Raw genomic sequence first — 19,230 nt, forward strand, 5'->3', positions numbered from 1 at the left:
AAACCAGACCACACTTTCGTCGTCTCCCCAGACCCACTCTTTCGTCCATCCTCCGCAAAAATCAGGGGCGACAGATCTGGGAATCGCCCTCGCTAACCAGCCTGTCGGTCCCTAAGCTCCCCAGTGCCTGCTGCCTTGCTTCCCCCTCCACCCATCAGTGCCCCCCTGACTGCGGGACCTGGTCTGTGTGTAGCCGACCTGCTTCCCTGCTTCTAGGCACCGCTGTGCTCACCTCATACCCTGGGGCTGCCAGAGAAACGCTGAGGACAGGTAATTCTGTCCTTATCACCGCCCTGCTTCAAGCCCTTCAGCAAGCCGTCAGGAAACGGTATCTGGTTCTGGACAGGCACACGCACCTTTACGGCGGACCCCTGCCCATCTCACCTGTCCCCTTCCTTTGGGCTCCGTAAGAAACCACAGAAGTCACAGTGCTGTCGGCTGCCCAGCTGTACCTCAGATTAGAGTCACCTCTCATCTTTTTCTCATCTCTTACCTTTTCAGAGCCAGCCTTGTATATGGATTTTTAAACGTTTTATAATTGTTTGTATTTACATTGCCAACATTGGTTTATAGACCTGTTCTCTCTACTGGACCATGAACTCCCTGCTCAGCACCCGCCTAGAGTCAACCCTCAATTAGTTGAACTTTGTAGTTACACCAGACTCTGTTTTTTTATGATATCAATTCTATAGTGCACAGTAACATTAAAAAAAAAATAGAGCTAACATACACAATCAGGATGACATTACAAGAATTATCCAGAAGAGGTCAGTATAACAGCAATAAGGGATGGCTTTCGGGGCAAATGAAATGTGAAATCAAATTAAATTTTTTTGTAAGTGATAAACTTTAAAACTTTAAAAATTTCCATGTGAATTATTTGCACTTTCAATTGAAGCTATACGTCTTCAAAATACGTGGCCACAGACTTTCCAAGTAAGCAAAATGAAGTGATCAAATGATTCCATACACAACTGATAACTCAGTTTTCATCTGGAATGTAATTAATGTAAGTACCTGGATGATTCTCACCCAGCTTCTCTGATTATTTTTAAATAGGGATGATCCAAGTGTATGCATTTTAACAAAGATAATTCATATTCCCTTTAGAGTTGCCATATCAATAAAAAATGAAACTGACTACTAGACTACTGAATGTAGGTATTTTATGTTTTTCATGGTACTCTGGGGGAATTTAGAAGTCAATATTTAGTATAAAGGGCTAATTCAGTGTTTTCAGGGAAGACAGAGGGGATAAAACCATCTGGAGAAATAAGAGATAAGAAAAGGAAAGACTAAAAGGAATAGAAAACTTTTAGATTTCAGAGGAGAAAATGGAGCATGACCTGAAATTTCAAAAGTTACCTGATGGTAATGCCTGAAGTGAGTCATAATCATTAAAAAGTATTATTCCATGAACATATAACTTTGCATAATTATAGGGAACAGATCCCGCAGCTCCATTAAGTATAGGGTTTTTGGGCAGAGAATGGAAGTGTAGCGTGTGTCCATCAGAATGACAGGAAACCCACTAAGTAATTACCAAGGCAGAACCGGCACACGCTGGAGAGGAAATCCATCAGAAGGGCTTGTGATAAACCCCCGACGTCTCCCGCTTCTCCCCGCCATCTCTACATCCACTGGTCTGAGGTCACTACTTACATCTTCTTCCCCATACTTAACCTCTGACCTTCAAATAACTTTATATTGCTATAGCTCGATTTACGAACTCCAGACTCACCCTGTGGGTTGAGTTCATGTACGTTACCACCCAGTAGCCTTCCCCTCCTTTTCTCCATGTGGTTTTACCCGTGGTCATGTCTGAAATTCCAGTCTATGTAAGCATTTGTTTCTTGGTTCCTAATGACAGAACATCTCTCCACCCTTCTGCCCTCCGAGGACATCAGCATTTCCCCTGACTACTTCTACATGATCAAACGGATCACATTCACATTCCATTCTGAAATGATCATCTCCTGTATCTCCTACAATTTGACCAGGTGGATTCAAAATACGAAAATGCAAAAAAACAGTGTTCACATTTTTTACTCTTCTGGAAGAGTTTGAGAAGAAATTGCATTAACTCTTTAAACGTTTGGTAGAATTTACCTGTGAAGCCGGATCTGGTCTCTGGCTTTTCTTTGTTGGGAGATTTTTTATTTTGATTCAATCTCCCTACTTGTTATTGGGCTCTTCAGATTTTCTATTTCTTACTGATTTGGTCCTGGTAGGCTGTATTTTTCCTGGGAATATATCCATTTCTTCCAGGTTATCCAATTTGTTGGAATGTAATTGTTCATAGTAGTCTCTTATGATCTTTTGTATTTCTGTTCTATTGTTTGTAATGACTTCTTTTTTTTTTTTTTAAGTATTTGTTTATTTATTTATTTATGGCTGTGTTGGGTCTTCATTTCTGCGCGAGGGCTTTCTCTAGTTGCGGCAAGCGGGGGCCACTCTTCATCGCGGTGCGCGGGCCTCTCACTGTCGTGGCCTCTCTTGTTGCGGAGCACAGGCTCCAGACGTGCAGGCTCAGTAATTGTGGCTCACGGGCTTAGTTGCTCCGCGGCATGTGGGATCATCCCAGACCAGGGCTCAAACCCGTGTCCCCTGCATTAGCAGGCAGATTCTCAACCACTGCGCCACCAGGGAAGCCCCTGACTTCTTTTTAACTTCTGATTTTGTTTATGTGAGTCCTCTCTTTTTCTCTTAGTCTAACTAAAGGTTTGTACATTTTAATTACTTTTCAAAAAACCAGCTCCTAGTTTCATTGATCTTTTCTATGGTCTTTTTAGTTTCTATTTCATTTATTTCTGCTCTGACATTTGTTATTTCCTTCCTTCTGCTAACTTCGATCTCCTTTTCTAGTTCCTTGAGGTATAAAATGAAGTTATTTGAGATCTTTCTTTTTTCTTAATGTAGGCACTTTTGCTCTCCACTTTCCTCTTAGCATGGCTTTTGCAGCACCCCAAAGGTTTTATGTTGTGTTGTCATTTTCATTTGCCTCAAGGTATTTTTTCATTTCCCTTTTGATTTCTTCTTTGACCCATTGGTTGTTCAGGAGTGTTTTGTTTAACTTCTACACATTTGTGAATTTTCCAGCTTTCCTCCTGTATTGATTCATAGAGGATATTTTTTTACCTGCCCTATAATCCTCTGTGCTGTCTGTTCACCTCTTTCACACCGCTTCCCTGCATCTGGCAACCTCTGCTCTTTTTTCATTGTCTCCATAGTTTTGACTCTTCCAGAAAGTCATATTGTTTTAATCATACAGTATGTAGCTCTTTCAGATTTCTTCTTTCACTTAGTAATATGCATTTAAGTTCTTCCATGTCTGTTTGTGGCTTGATAGCTCACTTCTTTTTATCACTGAATAACATTCCATTGTCTGGATGTACCAGTTTGTTTATCCATTCGTTTACAGAAAGACATCTTGCTTGTCAACAAATTCTGACAATTATGAATAAGGCTGCTATAAACACCTGGGTGCAGATTTTTGTGTAGACATAGGTTTTCAACTCCTTTGGGTAAATACCAAGGAACACGATTGCTGGATCATATGCTAAGAGCGTGTTTAATTTTGTAGAAACTGCCAGAGTGTCTTCCAAAGTGGCCGCACCATTCTGCACCCCCACCAGCAGTGAGTGGGAGTTCCTCTTGCATCACACCCCCGCCAGCACACTGCTCAGGTTTTACGGGACACTCTTGCTTCTCTAACTTACACACAGAAATAACCTCATGTGTGAAACCAGAGGCATGTCAGCACCACAACACTGAAGTCATCTGCTTTGGAACAAATAGGCTACCTGTGGGATTCTCTGGGTTCCGCTGTCTTCTCCCGTCCTACTCCTAGTGAAGCACACCTGCAGGCCTTGCATTTACTTTCTAAATCTAATAAAAGTAGTTCATTTAGTTTATTTGCAGGAAAATATTCTTAACGAAAGTAGATACAGATACCTTCCCTTTCATCACCCTGGGCATCTATTTTATTTGAAAAAAAAATCTACAAATAACCAAAATCAGTAAGTTGGAAAATATCTCCCAACTGTTTAATATGTAGCAAATAAAGGATAACATCACTTTTCAATATGTAGCTAATATTTTAAAATTAAGCAACATAGAAAAATCTGGAATCCTTTCCAATATGAAACTAAGAATATTTAGTCTAATGAAATTATAAAATCTTACAAATGTCAAAAAGGCAAACTTTATAAAATATTTTTTAGGTTTTTTTTTTTTTATTTCCAATTCTTATTTCCTGCTTATTTTCTTAAAGAACAAGTACAAGTACTCGTCTGGCTCACCTCATTTGATTATTGTATGAAGTAATAAAAATATAAAATCAAAACTATGCACATGATCATGGTTTACTGATAGGTACAATGCAATCTCCCCTTTAAAGTATGGGTCACTCATATAGTTTTCTATGCTGTTCACTGTTGAAACAGTTTTGCAGAGTGATGGAACTCAGGGATGATTCTTAATGTAATGCAACATGTACAGTATATTCTCAGTGATGCAGCTACTACAATATTATTTTTCAAAAAAAGAGAAACGCTTATTTGTACTAATTTTTTACAACCTGGGCATAGTTTACAAACATTAATTTACTCAGTTTGAATTTTTAGCTCCAGAGAGGAAAGCAACATTTTTATTTATTTATTTATTTTTGCACGGGGGTACAGGGGTTGTGTATTATCTCATTCTCTGAAGCAAGAGATGAGAAGAGAAAGCAAAGTCAAGATAAAAGGGACTAATTCCTTCTTTGCCAAATCTTTCGAGGATGACTAAGCAGTATTTTGTATGAGGTGATTTCTCAAAAAAAGAATGTTTACATATATTCCAGTCTATGTTGAAAAATATTTCACAACTAAACATATTTCTTAATAATCGACTGCTTTCATTAGTATGGGTCAGGGTTTGGTAAACAATGGCCTGTGTGTCAAATAAGGCCTGCCACCTGTCCTTGTAGGTAGAGCGAGACCAGGTCACAGCCATGCTTATTCTTTCAGGGATCCCCATGGTGGCCAACGCTGCAGAGCTGAGTAGTTAGTTGTGACAGGGACCTTATGCCCATAAAGCCTGAAGTATTTATTACATGCCTCCTTACAGAAAAAGTTTTCTACCTCCTGACACAACCCACTGGAAATAAACTGTATTGTGGGTCATGTTTTACTTTGGTTTTACTATTTTAAAAATAAATTTACTGTGTCTAATTAGCATAGTCAATTCAAGAAGTGAATCTGATAATTATATTACATTCTTACATCCCCTCCACCTTCAAAAAACTAAAATCAACTGTACTCAGTCATAAAAAAGAATGAAATAATGCCATTTGCAGCAAAAGGGATGGACCTAGAGACGATCATACTAAGTGAAGCAAGTCAGAAAGAGAAAGACAAATATCATATGATATCACTTATGTGTGGAATCTAAAAATATGATACAAATAAACTTATTTACAAAACAGAAATAGACCCACAGACATAGAAAAAAAACTTATGGTTACCAAAGGGGAAAGGTTGGGGGGAGGGATAAATTAGGAGTTTGGAATTAACAGATACACACTACTATACATAAAACAGGTAACCAACAAGGATCTACGGTACAGCACAGGTAACTCTACTCAATGTCTTGTAATAAACGATAATGAAAAAGACTCTGAAAAAGAATACATATATATATATATATATATATATATATATAAAATGTATAACTGAATCATTTTGCTGTACACCTGAGACTAACACAACATTGTAAATTAACTATACTTCAATTTGTAAAAAATGATTTAATTAATTAATTAAAAAGTATATACAGTCAAACTTATAGGAAAGAGTGGAAAATTCTCAAGGGCTAGAAATACGGACGTAAGTCACAGCCAGAGACAGTGGGAGGTGCAGCTTCATAGGCGCGGAGGCAGCAGGTGATGAGACCCACTCTTGGGCCCAGAGGCCCAGCCTGAATCTTTGTGCCCAACAGGGATAGCTGGCCTCTGGGCAGAGCAAGGCCAGAGCTCCTGCCATGGAAGGAAGTACAAGGAGAGGCCCCTCCCTCCTCAAGGCTGTGGACGGAACGACAGCAAAGTCAGGGCCTGTACCAACCACGAGCCTGCACCGTGTGTGGGTGTGAGTTTGACCAAATTTACAACAAATATGTGCTCTAAATCCCCCCATGAAATGTCAGAAAAACTGGTCTAGGACCCATCAAGAAAGGACAGGAAAGGAAAAAAGGAAGACAGGCAAAAACGGGGTAGTAAAACATGATCCTGTGTAAAGGATGACAGAACTGTCCCAGGCAGATTAGGATAAATGTTAATAAAATTAAAATCTTTCATAAAAAGCAAGTACAATGGGCTAAACCACCCTTCCACTATACTCACTTCACCTCGATACTTGCTAATAGAATACTGTGTTAATAAGATATTATTCCATCAATCTCCTATATTTACCTGACTTACTATAAAGTCAAAGAAATACACTTAATGAGAGGAGGAAGACCTAAAGGAGGCGTCTACAGTTTCCAAAGACAAATTCTGTGAGGTTTTAAGGGCACGAAGGTTAGTGGTGCTTATTTTTTATACGACGTCACTTTAACCTTAAACGTTGGTCTTCTTTTCCCTTGATTCAAGGAATTACTAGCCCTAGTCATATGGGCTGGCTGTTTGAGCTGTTTTGCATCCATAAGAAGAGTGAAATGCAGGGCTCATGGGAAGGTTTTCCTGGGCACTGTGCTGCAGTGGGAACCACGGGTTTGGGGGCAGGTCTCTGTTATTACCCAGCTCTGCCCAGCGGCCACCTGGGCCAATGACAGCCTCTGTGGCCCAGTTTCCGGCTGTGTAAAGGGGGGCCCTAATCACAGGGTGCTTGTGAAGGTGGGATGAAATGGAATTCCTAAAGTGCCTGGGTTAAAGCAGGAGCTCAATCGATGATGGCATGGACACAGCCCTTTTCTTGTTAAGGCAAATGCCAGAAGACAGAGGTAAAGGAGCAAGCTATTAGGGGTACATCTGAGAAGGAGATTCTCTGGAGAATAATTTTTTGAATATTTCCCTTAATTCATTATGAATTAAGAGCTTATAAACAAACAGACTGAGTCATGAATCTTAAAGGAGAAGGATACAGAGGAGGGGCCATTGGTCAGGAACCTGAGTTACAACACAACCCACAGAATTGCACCTAAATAGCTCCATGATTCATATAGGCACTGTTTGTAAAAATATAACTTGTATACAGCCCTAGCTTTTTCATATCTGTTTGCTCCTTAGGTCTTTGTCTTCAATGCAATATGATTTTAGTTGAGTTTTTCATATTTAAAAATTCTTCCTTTTCTCATTCAGAGACCTTATTTTTGAAAAAAAGGGTTTAGCAACAAACATTACACAAAAATAATAAGCACATTTTCACACTTGATCTTAGCCAAAAGGCCGAGAAGCGATAATAAGCACGTTTTTATAAATTAACACCTGGTTCATGTTACTTTTCCAATTAAGTTTTCATTGTTTTATTATTAAGGTAATTATTAATGCAGTTATGTTTTGATATAATGGAATGACTTAGGGTTTTGTATGTGCAGCAACCAAGCCTACTGACATGCTAAAAATCTAATTTAAGTGATCTTGGTCGGAATCCAAGGCTGGGCTTAGAGAGCTGTTAACCTCTTGAAAGTGAATCCAAAGTAGGTATCCATGTCCAGGCATTTTTCTGGATAGCACGTCTATAACTATCACCAGACTTTCAAAGGGGTCCATGACCTTAAAATACTTAGGAAGCATCTCTTTACTATCTCCTTTTCCTGCGGCCTCCTATTCCAGTACAAATATCTCCCTCACATATAACAAAATGATATGCTAAAAAGACAAGGCGTTATATGTAGTTATTTTGTTTCCTAATTTGGAAGGCGTCATGTTCAGAAATTTATATGCAAATATACTTCAAAGGAGGGCTGTCTATACAGAGAACACTGTATTTGTATCACTGAGAGCACATAACCAGTTGTGTTTACTTCGTATAAATTTAACTAAGAAAACAATGAAATGGGCATTTTTAAAAAAATCACAAAGCACCATTTCCTAAGTCTAGAAAATTAAATGTTTGGGTTGTTATACTACAATGATCATTCCCACATAAATCACTTTCTAATAATACAATTCTGGAGAAAGAAATACAATTACCTTTTTTTGCTTAACTGTAACTATGTCTGTAGATACTTGCAGATGTTATCCACAGTAAGACAGGAGCTCTTGCAGGGCACAGTCTGAAGAAGTAAAGACTAAACGAGGGTCTGATAAGTTAAAAAAAATAAAAAATAAAAAAAATAAATCAGGACTCCCCTGGTGGCACAGTGGTTAAGAATCTGCCTGCCAATGCAGGGGACACGGGTTCGATCCCTGGTCCAGGAAGATCCCGCATGCTGTGGAGCAACAAAGCCCGTGTGCCACAACTACTGAGCCTGCGCTCTGGAGCCCTCGAGCCACAACTACAGAGCTGGCCTGCTGCAACTACTGAAGCCCACACGTTTAAAGCCCATGTTCTGCAACAAGAGAAGCCACCGCAACGAAGACCCAAAGCAGCCAAAAATAAATAAATAAAATTAAAAACAAAACTCTAAGTAATCTACAGGTTTATTTAAAAAAAAATCAGAACCAAGAAAATGAAATGGTGACGATTAAAATGTAATAGTACATATATATTTTTTAATATAATATATTTGAAACATGATCTAGCCACAGGAATAAAATGCCTCTTTAAAAATGAAATGAGTATTATCCTCATTATCTCTGAGAGAGGTGTTTTCATAGTTTGAAAAAGCAAACAAATTATTGGTTAAATGTGAGTTTGTTTATTCCTTTTATAGTCTGCTATGTAGTTCTAACGAATTTAATTTGTTCAATGGATTATTCATCACTACATTTTTTCCTGAGATTAAAGAAACATTATTCATAGATTACAATTGTTATGCAGGGCACCTTCTTACGTTTCTAAGCCTGAAGTGTAAGTGTACTATCCGTGTTAATGATTTATGTGCAGTATTTACTAAATATTGTCTTTAATGTCTGATTCAGCTCTAACAAACACTGAAAATGGAAAGAACATAGGATTCAGAGAAAGTAAAATAATTGAAAACATGATTGTTCTACAACCTCAAAAGTTCACTGCAGGATGTTTTACACACGTGGACCGAAGGCCACTTTGCAATCATGTTGTTTGGAAGCACATTTTCTCCAGAGGAAGTTTTAATACCAGACACACTGAACCTTCCAGTAAAACAGTCCATCACCAAGAACCAAGAGATCAGCTTAGGTAAATATTTGAAAAATACTGTAAAATCTATTTTTCATAGTTTTTAAATAACCTGCTCATATTCAAGGAAGAAAAGCACAAGAAGAGCCATAGAAAAAGGCTTAGTTAAAAAATACAATTCCCTTGCTTTACACAGATTTACCCACTTTAAGGGACACCCAGCAGCCCTAGTACAACAATACCACGCATCTACACAGAGTGCCATCTCTATAACATCTACTCCTACGACAGTAGGTATCACTGGATGAGCAGCTGTTTCCCAGAAAAACCGTACGTGACTCTCCCAGTCAACTATCCACCGCTGGCTCCTATCAACTTTCTAATTAATCCCGATTTAACCAAGCGATAACACGCAAATATGTACCTACCAACCATGGGTACTCGGTGGGTAGTGGCTGAAGCTGGAGGGACCCCCCCCGGGACCCCCCCAACCCAGGGAAGCGGGTGTGAGACACGTGACTTCAGGGCTCTCTGTCTCCACCCCCCGCCCGGCCCCGCCCCGGGAAGCCCAGGTCAGCCCCCAAGTGCGCTCGCGCCTAATTCCGGGGGCGGGCCGGTCAGTAACCCAGGGCGACGCGATGCGCAAAACCAACTCACGGAACACGAGTCACTCCCCCGAAGTTCAGTCCAGACGGAGGGCGGCTCGGCCGGCAAAACTCTTTGGGGCAAAGGCAGGCGGACGGTCCCAACTACACTGCGTGGCTTCCCCCGGACCCGCGGGCCGCAGCGGCGGAAGAAGCAGGTGCGGGGCCGGGCAGGGGGCGCCTGAGCACGCGCGGGCCCGCTCAGGGGCTGGAGACCGGGCAGCTGACGGCGAAGCGGTGGCCCGCGGCTGCGCTCCTTACCTGCGCTGCTCCCCGCGGGCCGGGGGCGCGGGCCGGCGCCGCAGGTCCCGTCGTCGCAGGCGGAAGGGCCGCCGTCTGCTCCCCGGACAGCGCGGGCCGCGGCTCCGTCCTGCGTCCTCGGCGGCCGCAGCGGCGACTGCGCTCCCGGGCGGGGGGGCCCACATCCCCTCGCGGGCTCGGGGCGCCTGGGACCCGGCGCCGGGCGGGCGGGGACCGCAGACCTCGGCGGGGCGCGCGGGGCCCCCGAGGCGTCCCGCCCCCCCGCCCGCCCGGCGCGCGCGTCCACGTGCCAACCCCGAGTCACGTACCCGCGGGTCGCTGGGCCCCGGCCCGTCTCCTCTGCCGCCGCGGGGGCGCCTTCCAGCCGTTCCCGGTGCAGCGGCGTCGCGTCACGCAGTGCGGCTCGGAGCTCCGGTGTCCTTGCCTCGGCCCTCGGCCCACGAGGTACCAGAACCGGCGCCGCCCTTTCCGCGCGCGCCAGGGCGGCCCTGCTGGGGACCCGGCCCTTCGCGGGCTCCAGTGTGTCCCCCGGCCTGTCCCCCGCGAGGCTCTGCGGCTCCGGACACCGAGCAGGGCCGGGGCCTGGCCGCTGGGCGGCCCCCGCGGGGTTTGCAGAAACTCTGGCCGCGGCACCAAGGGGACTGCGCGCCCTCCCGCTGCTTTGAAGGGCAGCTGTACTACGATTTGTTTCCTTTTTTAAAGCCTGGAGCGGTTCGCTCAAATGATGCTAAGGCGTAGGGTTTTCCTGGTAGTGCTTCCGTGCCTGTCACTTGTTTACTTGTTGACACCTCCGCACGGGAGGGTGACTTGGTTCCCGCAGTTTTGTGTCTGGGGAATGGCCGGGGTGTCTGCAGATGTTTGGTGAACGTACTGAGGAGGTGGATTATCAAACACATTCCTGGAAGGGTCCTACTGGTGTATTCTGTGAATTTTTAAATGGAGATAACGCTATTTTATCTGGAAGCAAATGGAAACACAAAGACGCTGGGGTATTTAAAAATGTTTTTCACGTAACCAAGTGGATAATTGCAAGGCAGAAATGTTTACAACTCTTAGATTACATTTTTTTTTAAAGCAGACTTTTCACAGGTGGAAATCAAAAGCCGTTTTCCCAGAAAAGTCCAATGACAATTTTCATTAATTATTCTCCACCTCATAGGTGATAGTGACAACCATTTTTTAAAAAAATTTACTCTCACAGGGATAAGTAAGATTGCTGTAGATTCAGACGTACTATTAAAGATGGATTAATAATTTTCTACATATTTCACAGCCAGCATAATGAAAAGAGTTGGGAATTGTTGCTCTAAACATGTCCATACTATCAAGTAAAGGTTGCTGTTTTTATATTTGTGTCAAATAGTGTAAAAGTTATTAATGTATTCTGTTTGCCAAAACTGACAGGATCCCGGAGCCAGCATCATCTCTCTCGTTGGCTTAGGAAGAAAGAGCTGGCAAGAATTTCCTGCTGGGGATGGTGACGGCATCAAGGGCCCAGAGCACGTGCTATGACTTCCCTGATGGAAAAGGTAAATATATCCAAAGTGGAATATGGAAAAAGCCAGGGGTGTATACAAGGTCTGAACTCTCCAGATGGTTTTGATTGAGCGCCTTATCTGAGATATTTTGAGCGACACAGGACATTACAGTTATTTGCATCTTATACGTATTTATGAACATATCACATGCAGAAGATTAATAAATTACTTAGATTGTAAAACACAAAGAGAAAATTTTAAATGAATGATAAAAGTGCATATAAATAGAAAAAGTATTGGCATGGTGATGTGAGCCTCTTTGTAGACCCTCTCTCCAGTGAAACAATCAAAAGTGAGGGGTGAAAATTATTTTAAAAACATTTATTTAAAGTCTCTGGAAATTGTCCTAAGGGCATACAGTAAATGGAGAAACATTCATTCATGAGAACCTACTAAATCTTGGTAAGAACAGCAGGAATCTGGGTATTCGGTCTAGGACTGAATCTGCGCCACCCCAGCTCAGTGTGATGCGCTATGTGGGTGCAGCCGAGAAGACGGCCTTCCTCCCCTCCAGTTCCCAGTCTGCGTTGCTGGTTTCTCCTTAGAAGGGGCAGGCCTCCAGCATCCTCAGCCCCCCTCCGCCAAGCTGCAGGCACAAGCTTTGTTCCAGGCAAGTGTGGCCGACAGGTCTGGGACCTCCCACGTACCTAGCCACCACTCGAGCGTGGAACCTGTCCCCCAGGTGTGGCAGGCCAAGGATATGGGGCCACTACTGCCCCATCTTGGCTCCTTCGTAGGGGAGCAGTTCCACACTCGGAGAGGAGAGGAGACTAGGGGCTGCAGTCCCTAATCAGTGCCCTAGTCGTAAGGTGGAGGTCATGGTGAGAGAGGGGGCTCTAGCTCTGGAGCAGTGGGGCGAGGTTCTGCCCGGGGCAGAGGCAGGCTAAGCGGGGACTTCCACAGCCCTCCCTGCGCAGATGGGGGGGAAGGGCACCGTCAGAAATGATGGAGAGCTTGGTAATACGCAATTGAGAAGAGGCTGGTAGCTCCATGACGGCAAAGAGCTCAGTGGTAGACTAGCTAGAAATTTAACAGAGAAAACCAAGGATAAAGAGAGAAGAACGCTGTGGTAAACAGAGACTCCATGCTTAAAGAGCGCCTGCAGCATCTCACACGCTCCAGGACCCGGGGCAGAGCAGTAGCTTGGAGGGAGCCTGGGTCAGACCCACGTGCTGATCTTGGAGAGCCTCGCAGAGAGGCAGGAGGTAGCAGGCGCTCAGCCTGGGGTGAGGACTCTGCAGCAGCCGTTGTGCAGAGCTCATCCCTCCACGACGATGCTGGTGTTGGTCGGCGCCGTTTTGAAATCCTCCCTCTAGTGCCAGAACCCAGCCCCACCCACCAGCCGGTCAGCACCGGTCCTGGGCTGCCTCAGGCCGAGCAGCTAGGTGGGCAGGGACACAGCCCCACAGGACAGCAGGACAGCTGCCCTGGGACTGGCCCTGCCCACCAGAGGGCCCAGAACCCAGCCCTACCCACCAAGGGGTGAGCACCAGCCCTGGAACGCCCTGGGCCCTTGTCCCACCCACCTGAGAGCTAACAGCGACTCCAGGACCCCCAGGCCCTGCAGCTAGAGACCCCAGGACATGGCCCCATCACCAGCGCCAGGACACCATGGACCCTGCAGCCAACCATGACAGGACTGGCCCAGCCCACCAGAAGGTCACCCCCTCGTGACTCAGCCCCACCCGCCAGCAGGTTGGCCCCGGGACCAAGACTCCCCTGGCCCTATATCCAGCCGTGCCAGGACTTGGACCTGCCAACCCGTGGCCGGCTGGCAGCCTCCGCACGAGGCAGGGCCAACTGGAACAAAGGTCAGACAAGCCTACTAGCGTGCCCACAGCAGTCAACCTGCTACAAGAGAAGGGCCCAGGCAGCCCACATAGGAGGAAGCCCTACAGCATATAGCTCTGGTGACCATTACTGAAATTGAATCAATAATTTTCAAAAGCCCAACAAACAAAAGTCCTAGACCAGATGGCGTCACAGGTGAATTCTACCAAACATTTAGAGAAGAGTTAAGACCTATCATTCTCAAATTATTCCAAAAAATTGCAGAGGACAGAACGTTTTGGAACACATTCTATGAGGCCAGGATCACCTTGATACCAGACAAAGATATCATAAAAAGAGAAAATTACAGGCCACTATCACTAATGAACGTAGATGCAAAAATCCTCATCATAATATTAGCAAACCGAATTCAACAATACTTTAAAAGGCTCATACACCATGATCAAGTGGGATTTATCCCAGGGATGCAAGGATGCTTCAGTAGCCACACATCAATCAATGTGATACACCACATTAACAAATTAAAGAATAAAAACTATGTGATCATCTCAACAGATGCACAAAAAGCTTTTGACAAAATTCAGCATCCATTTATGATAAAAACTCTCAACAAAGTGGCTCTAGAGGGAAATCCCTCAACATAATAAAGGCATATATGATAAGCCCAAAGCTAATATTATACTCAGTGGTTGCATTTCTATACACTAATAAAGAACTACCAGAAAGAGAAATTAAGAAAACTATCCCACTTACAGTCATATAAAAATTAATAAAATAACAAGGAATAAATTTAACTAAGGAGGTAAAAGACCTGTACTCAGAAAACTATGAGATGCTGATGAAAGAACTGGAAGATGACACAAACAGATGGGAAGATATACTGTGCCCGTGGATTGGGAGAATTACTGCTGTTAAAATGACCATACTACCCAAGGCAGTCTACAGATTCAATGCAGTACCTACCACGTGTGATGGATTTTGATCTGAGACTAGCTTTTAAGTGAAGCCTGCAACACACATCTGTCCTAACTGTTGTCAGCTGCCAATATTTACCAAAAAGAATCTTGCTGCTACCACTGCCAAGAATGCCTTTTACTAGCTTCTTGACCTGGAGCTAGTTTTCATTTTAGTATTGTAATCCTTACTTATATGTGTTAGAACCAATCATTTATTTCTAATCTATAAATTTAGCCCAGGTTTAGAATTAAATTGAATTCTTATTGCAATTGCCATCTTAGTCTTTCATGGTTTAATTAACTAAGCAGATTTTAATATAATATATTTTAGTCTATCATTTCTAAAAATTACCTTCCACGATGTGTTAAGAATTAAATAATTACTGTCAGGTTGCTGCAAAATTAATTGTTACCATTTTAATATAACCACACAAAACAGGGAAAAGTTACTGAGTCTTAAAATGCTTCTTAAAAATTTTAGTTATGAGATTCATCAATAGTGACATCTTAATTTTATTCTGCTCTTCAACTGGTGCATTTATTTTTATGTAATTATGAGCTGTCAAAGGTCCTTTTCATAACAACAGGTTTTATTTGCTTCACTGAACTTAATGAAATCCATGTGCATGAGTGAATTTCACAGATGTATTTAAATTCAGTACCTGAAATTCTTGTTTCTAATGGTGTCTAATATTTTAAAATATGTGGGCTTTTGAAGAAAGCACATCATAGAATCACAAGAAACAAGTTAAAAGATTCTAAAGAAGATATTTAGCAGATTTTGATAACTTCAACTGGTTTTATACTTGCATCATTTTAATCACTTGTATAACTAATTTAGCCTTAACTTTCCAGAGAAGATTGTGCAGTCTTCTTTGGAAATATGTTCTATTGTCAGAAAGAGTTTTCTAAGAATTAACAGGTTTGTTTTGGCTCGTACATCACCTTAGAGGAAGCGTTTGGGTCATTCAGTGTCTTCCATAACGCGACCACTCACATTAAACGTTCTGTGAGTTTTAGACCAATCTCAAGATTTGGGGGTTCTGAGGAAGAGATACTGTTACCGAACGCAAGTTCGTGTGCCCACCGCACAGTGAGGCCAAACAAACTGAAACGTCGGAGTTTGGAGCGGAGAAAGGTTTATTGCAAGGCCATGCAAGGAAATGGGTGGCTCATGCCCAAAAAACCTCTAACTCTCTGAAGGGTTTCAGCAAAGCATTTTTAAAGGCAAGGTGAGGGAGGGAGGCGGTTAGTTGTTGCACACTTCTTGGTGTAGGATCCTTTGTTCTTGCAGCTGTCAGGTAGGTCAAGCCATGATGTTCCTGTAAACCTCCAACCAGACATTCTGCAACTCAACCTCTATATGAATAGACTCTTAAAGGTCAGAGCTTTGAGAATGGGCTGTCCTTTGTATTTCAGGCTCTAGGCAACGTTCTTTTACAAAAGGTGCAGAGCCAGCCTGACAAGCGCAGGCAACAGAGCCCAAGGGTTAAAGCAAAAGGAACAGATCTCACGTGGAGTCAGATTCATTCTTCCCTGTTACAGTACCTGCGCAGAGTGTGGTCCTCCTGCCGCTCCCGCACCCCGCCCTCCTCCTCTTCTCCCACCTCTGTCCTGCCCTCTCCCAGTCCTCCCTCGACTCAAGGTTCCAGATACTTGTCCCTCCTTGTGCAGATTGACGTCCGCTTGCTTCTGAAACCTTGGCTCTTCTACCGCGACACTTACCTCTCCTTCTCTGAACGAAGCATCATCTGAGCATGGTCCATCTTACTCCAAGTTTAAAAAACCGAGATAATAGTTGTTCCTTTTATAGTTACCTTATGGCAGACTTTTATTTTTTATATTTATTTATTTAGCCGCACCTTGCAGCGTGCGGGATCTTAGTTCCCCGACCAGGGATCGAACCTGTGGCCCCTGCAGTGGAAGCTTGGAGTCTTAACCACCCGACTGTCAGGGAAGTCCTTTCTCTTCTCCTATTTTTTTTTTTTTAATATTTATTTATTTTCCTGTATGGCTGTGTTTGGTAAGTAAATACCAAATATTTATTTATTTGGTTTAGTTGTGGCACTCGGGATCTTTCGTTGCAGTGCGCAGGCTCTTAGTTGCGGTATGTGGGCTCAGTAGTTGCGGCACGTGGGCTTAGTTGCCGTGTGGCATGTGGGATCTTAGTTCCCCGACCAGGGATCGAACCTGCACCCCCTGCATTGGAAGTGTGCAGTCTTAACCACTGGACCGCCAGGGAAGTCCTATGGCAGACTTTAATATCATCTTCACATTTTCACTTAATTGGATAGCTTAAGCCATGTTAACCTTAGCAGCAGCACGACTTGTTAGACCAATATTTATTTCTGTGCCAGTAAACCCATTTCTCCCCCCTCCCCTCCCTTACCTCCCTCTCTTCTCTGCCCCTCCCCCTCTTCCCTTCCAGCAATCAGTTGATATTAATGATCATGTTCACTTTATACATGTACTTTGGCCACTCATATGCCTAGGCTATCACTTTTGACGGTTTGTTTTGGTTGTTTTCTATCACTAAATGTATTATGCTAGAGTTATTACACCTATCATTTCTGTCTGGTTTAGCCTTTATTCCATATCTAATGGGAACTTTGAATTGTAATTCTGCGTTTTCTTTCTTGTCACCTCTTCTGAGTTTGAGTGCAGTGCAGGAAAAAAGCATTGAACTCAGACAGCAAAGGCTTGGGTGTCAGGCTGGCTTGGCCACTAAAGTGTTGAGTCCTGGCCCATTCTGGGCTTTGGTTCCCAGTAAGGGGACTGAAGTAGGTAAGGATTCTTAACCTGGGATCTAAGAATTGGACTTCAGTATTCTTTGAAATTCCTAAAATTGTAAGCAAAATTTTGTGTAAGTGTGCATTTGTTTTGACAGTGTCTGTAATCTTTATGAGTCTCAAAAAGATTCCTTGAATAAGAAAACTTCATGGTCACTGTGTCAGATTCTCCTTCAGATACCTTTGTGTTCTAATAAACAGTTTCAAAAAATGTATTAAAGTTTTGCAGCCTCTGGACTGTGCTAGAAATTTAGAAAGTCATATGGCTTAGCACACTGGAACAAACATGAGAGGCCCTAAAATATTTTAAGGAGGTATAAGAACAAGATTACATGTGCTCACTCAGAAACTGGCACTGGCCATGGTGGAAAAGAAATAGTTGTCATGCTCCTTACTGCAACTGCAGTCTTCGTAGATGAAAATATCTGTTACGGGTTTACATATCTATAAACTTAAGACATAAATTAACTTGAATTGGAAGTCAGAGGGTTTCTTGGCTATGGGATTTCAAGCTGTCACGCTCTGTAATATGCAACATGTAAATTCGGTGAACCTAAAACTGCTTCACCATGAATAGTCATGAACAGATTTCAAGAATAACATCATCATTTCATATTAAAACTATAGTCTCAGAGGTTCATTAACTTTAATGATGAGAAAACTCTGAATTTGCTCAAACTCCTGTATTGTGTTTTAAAATTTTACCCTTTTGCTCTTTGTTGGTTTTGGGGAAAAAAAATCGTTTAAAATGCTTTGGAATAATCTGTAATAGAATAATAAGGATTTTTTTGGATGGAAGAAAATAGGTATTTTATAGTTTTACTGTCATTTCATTGGCTTCAACTTTAGTGATATAAAAAAATTTTTCCTTCTTAAACTTTTATCAACATTTAAACTTTGATTTTATATCTTCAATTAAATAAAATTAAACAAATAAAGTAGTACCTACTACATATCAAAAATTGTGCCAGCCAGGAGAGGAAAAACAAAGAGAAAGACATGGGAAATTTCTTAAGCGTGAGTTAAACAACTCAGTTTGGAGTGTAAGGAAATGAGGTGGTGTCAGATTTCCCATAGGAGTTTTTAAAAGAATCTTGTTAAGATTTTATGCACTGAGAAAAAGTAAAGTAAGAAGCATATGGAGTATGATTAGATTTAGTTGTTGAGTATGTTGGTTTTGGAGTGTACAGTGTTTTAGAGAAAATTTTGTGCTGTTTGTGGGAACATGGCTGTGAAACAATTTGTTATTACTCAGCTCTGTCTTGTTAGATAAGTTAAAGGAACGGTACAGATATTCCGAGACCTAACTTGGATCCCATAGCTTTCTCCTTAATAATTAAAGACGGGGTACTAGCAGCAATGAACGCATAGTCTCTGAGGGAACGGTCGCTGTCACGTCCAGTGTTGCAGCCTCCATCCTGACGCAGGTCCCTCAAACTCAGGCCCGTCGACCAGGCCCTTGGGGGCATAAAGAGTCCAGTCCCCTCTTTTCCAATTTTGCCCTTTACACTTAATAAATTGGGTTTGCTTTACATTTTAAAGTGCCTGGTATGGAATTCTCAATTTAATTGGATCATGAGGTTGGGGTAGGTGCACAGGGGTTCCAAGTTTTCCACATCCTTGCCAACACTGTTTTTTGTTTTGTTTTTGACAGTGGCCATCCTAGTAGGTAAGAGGTGACATCTCGTTGTAGTTTCAATGTGTATTCCTCTCATGATTAGTGATGCTGAGCATCTTTTCATATGCTTGTTGGCCATTTGTATATCTTCTTTGAAGAAATGTCTATTAAAATCTTTAGCCCATTTTTTAACCAGGTTGTTTTGGTGGTGGTTGTTGAGTTCTTTATATTTTCTAGATATTAATCTAGATACGTGAGTCGCAAATATTTATCATCAGATACGTGAGTTGCAAATATTTATCAGATACGTGAGTTGCAAACCTTTTCTCCAGTTCTGTAGGTAGCATTTCACTCTGTTTGATTCTTTCCTTTGCTGCACAGAAGTTCTAAAGTC

At 42.6% G+C, this 19,230-nt stretch overlaps 1 protein-coding gene and 1 pseudogene across 2 annotated transcripts in view; both read right to left on the reverse strand.

Annotated features, from left to right (window-relative positions):
* SGCG (sarcoglycan gamma) overlaps nt 1–9,733 on the reverse strand; it is a 46,342-nt gene extending 36,609 nt beyond the window's left edge. Inside the window, exon 1 of one of the 2 annotated variants that reach the window (XM_007164216.3) lies at nt 9,668–9,733. The gene's annotated coding sequence lies outside the window, so the exon portion shown is untranslated. Of the gene's footprint in view, nt 1–8,170; nt 8,273–9,667 lie in introns of those variants that run through there. The other variant, XM_057532654.1, reaches the window with a different exon arrangement.
* On the reverse strand, nt 7,290–7,435 carry LOC114236026 (U2 spliceosomal RNA; annotated as a pseudogene).
* Nucleotides 9,734–19,230: the final 9,497 nt, after the last annotated feature.

This window comes from Balaenoptera acutorostrata, chromosome 18 (assembly GCF_949987535.1).
Source record: "Balaenoptera acutorostrata chromosome 18, mBalAcu1.1, whole genome shotgun sequence".
In the NCBI taxonomy this organism is placed as follows: domain Eukaryota; kingdom Metazoa; phylum Chordata; class Mammalia; order Artiodactyla; family Balaenopteridae; genus Balaenoptera; species Balaenoptera acutorostrata.